At 40.9% G+C, this 2906-nt stretch overlaps 1 long non-coding RNA gene across 2 annotated transcripts; it reads right to left on the reverse strand.

Annotated features, from left to right (window-relative positions):
- Positions 1–8: 8 nt before the first annotated feature.
- Positions 9–2661, reverse strand: LOC125513864. Of its 2 annotated transcripts, none has more exons than XR_007286182.1 (3): positions 1440–2661; positions 925–990; positions 9–586 (listed from the first exon to the last, which is right to left on the reverse strand). It is a non-coding gene; the product is annotated as an uncharacterized LOC125513864 (long non-coding RNA). The 2 variants fall into 2 exon arrangements; XR_007286181.1 differs by having other exon boundaries at positions 9–590.
- Between the last annotated feature and the right edge of the window lie 245 nt (positions 2662–2906).

The following is a 2906-nucleotide window of genomic DNA, read 5'->3' on the forward strand; positions in this document are numbered from 1 at the left end:
TATGAATATCGGATTTGTGATTTAATCCCTATCGTCGTACAATAGAATTGACAATTATATCGTTCATCGACAATGCAAAGACCAACCGCAGAATTTTCTTCAAACATTGAAAAAAGGCTAGTAAGGTCATTCTACTATTCATACTACTCATGAACCCATGCACAGTCTAACATTTTGTGTTACACATTGTTAGCTGGGAATAACTACTATGGTGATCTAAAATAGTTAGCTTCAATATGACATCAATAGTTAGCTTCAACGGAAGCCTTGTACAATGCACACTTATTCTCATGACGGTGGCCTTGGTCTGGTATGGTTAGGAGAAGACACCAAAAAGGATTGGTGGGAAATTTCTTAGATTTACAAGCCATACGCAAGAAGATTCGTATGTCTTTAGAATTTGCAATATATTAGGCCTAAGATTTAAAGCATCGATATGATCATAGAAAATAAAAGTATGCTTGATGGCACATATATTTTCACATCCATCGACAAAAGCTATGAAGAAACTTACCTTATCAGATCAAATATGAGCAAAATTGGTAATTCTCAAGTTCATCCTCTCCTCTACTTGCATGCCACATACCTAACTGGTACACGTGGTAATTAGCTCAAGTAAACATTTGTTTTCTTTTAAACTGAAAACAAACATAATTTGTGTGCTGCAAATACAATAGAATATGTTTTTTGTGATGCATAGTGACATAAATATTATAAATGGCACAAATAATGATGAGTAAATATTTTGTGGGCAACGAACAAAAGTGAGAGTTGAATCTCTGGACCCAAAAAAGGATGGTTGCAAATGGATAGTGTGTATACTGTTCTAGCTTTCTAGGAACATCTTATTGGGCAAAACCAGCAAATTTATATTGAAATTGCTAAAAGAGTAACTAATTTATCATGGAATGGCTACAGGAATACCTTAATTTTAGAGGGACAATTTGTAGGCGCTTGTTTCCTTGGAGTGTATTTCATGAGTACATAGTACTGAAAAATAGTAGTACATCACAGGTTAATCCTTTTATCTAGTTTGTTCTTTCCCTTCCCGCATGGAATTTGCAAAACAAAACTGTTTGGTATTTCCATCATTCATACATACAATAGGCAGAATAGAACATGTTCCTGACATTTAATGCGGAATAGTACCCCAAAAATACGTCTATAGGAGCACCGTGTCCTGAACTCGCCATGAAAAGGCAAACTTCTAATATTAAAATATTTCTCATGATTTTTTTAAGATGATACATCGAGATACCATGTTACCACGATGAGAGTCAAAAGATAATACAATTACGCTTTATCTGGTCTGAAAGTGCATATGAATATAGAATATAATTTGTATTGTCCACCATACTGAGATAACAATACATCAACTCCCAACTGTAACAGAAGAACCTATATTGTTTTTGGAAAGTAAGGGAAAGCATCTAACTTACCGCCAAATAGTGGTTGAAATATTCATCATTTGGTACTAAAAACACCTTGCTGATGATATAGTCTGGCATAATAATCATATCTGACTAACATAACTCAAAGATCAACTTTTATTTTAGAAAGGAAAAGAAGCACCAATCTGCAAAATATAAACAAATAACTAATATTAATAAGCAAATTAAATAATTCTGCTCAGTTTCAAAGCCATATACATACTCTGGTTGTAGCAAGTGCACTGCAAGCCATGCAGACTAAGTTAAGACGTACAATAGTAAAAGTCTTATATATAGTGCATGATAGTCAACTTGATTTACAATCTCTGATATGTTTGTAGTTAATATATGCTAGTTAAATTAATTGCTGCAGTTTGTTGTTGCTCAAGCATATCAATTTGCATAGTATAGAGAGGCCCGATCATTACCTTGCATGTAATATTAATAAGTGGACGAATCACTATTGAGATTGGGTGCTACTTTGCGAGCTTAATCGTGCGTTAATGAACAGTTGAACAGATTGGGTGCTACCTTGCTGATCTTCTTGCCTTTACAAAGAAAAAATAGATGTAGTCATACCTAGAATGAGATCTGTGGCAGCAGTATCCATCCAGTCCTATTAGTAAGCGTGCTCAGGTCCTGCCCTGCTTACCTCTCTGACTCGTCATGCCAATTCGGACGGCGTTTACATGCATAGTACTATGGAGGTGGATAGTCAATTTGGCAAAGTATATTTGTGAGGCAGGTATTTTGGGCGTGGCCCGCTGGTTACATCGGCAGCAGCTGCGAATTGGATGACGGCAAGGACGGATCGCGCGCTAAGAACATGCGCTGTTGGTACATGAGATTGGCTTGGGTTTGGGGGAAAACTTGGTGGGCAGGCCTGATACTGCACATGGCCGTACCTTAGATTCGTCGTTGGTTGTAGGAGTGCCATGACGAGGGGCGGCGCGCCGGTATGCAGGGCAGCAGGGGAGTGGTGACGAGCGACGACGCGCCCGGATGGAGGATCGCAGGGTTGTGGCGAGGTGCGGCGCGCCAGGACGGAGGATCGCAGTGGAGTGGTGAGCGGCGGCGCATCAGGATGCAGGTAGGTCGCAGCCGTGCAAAGGAGTTGGTCGCAGGGGAGCGGTGACGAGGGGCGGCGGCCGGCATGGGAGGCTCGAGAGGAATAGGCGCCGCTGTGGGGACAACGAATGACCTAATCGTGAAAGCTAACTTGGGCTGGGCTGGGTTAGTGCATTTGGGCTTTACTTAGTTGTGGCCGGTTGCAATCTAGTACGTGGGTCACGAGCTACAAGTCTACAACGCATATCCTACAATGGTTATATATGCGTATCTACTGTGAATTTTACAACATATAATCAAAATGTTGTACACTATGTGTTGCTTTATAAGGGGTATCCTTGTAGTGGGCATTGAATCTGGGGTCGGGGCGGCGTGGGGAGAGCGCGCGGCGGCCGAGGGGCGACGGCG

Source organism: Triticum urartu, chromosome 6, assembly GCF_003073215.2.
Source record: "Triticum urartu cultivar G1812 chromosome 6, Tu2.1, whole genome shotgun sequence".
In the NCBI taxonomy this organism is placed as follows: Eukaryota; Viridiplantae; Streptophyta; class Magnoliopsida; order Poales; family Poaceae; genus Triticum; species Triticum urartu.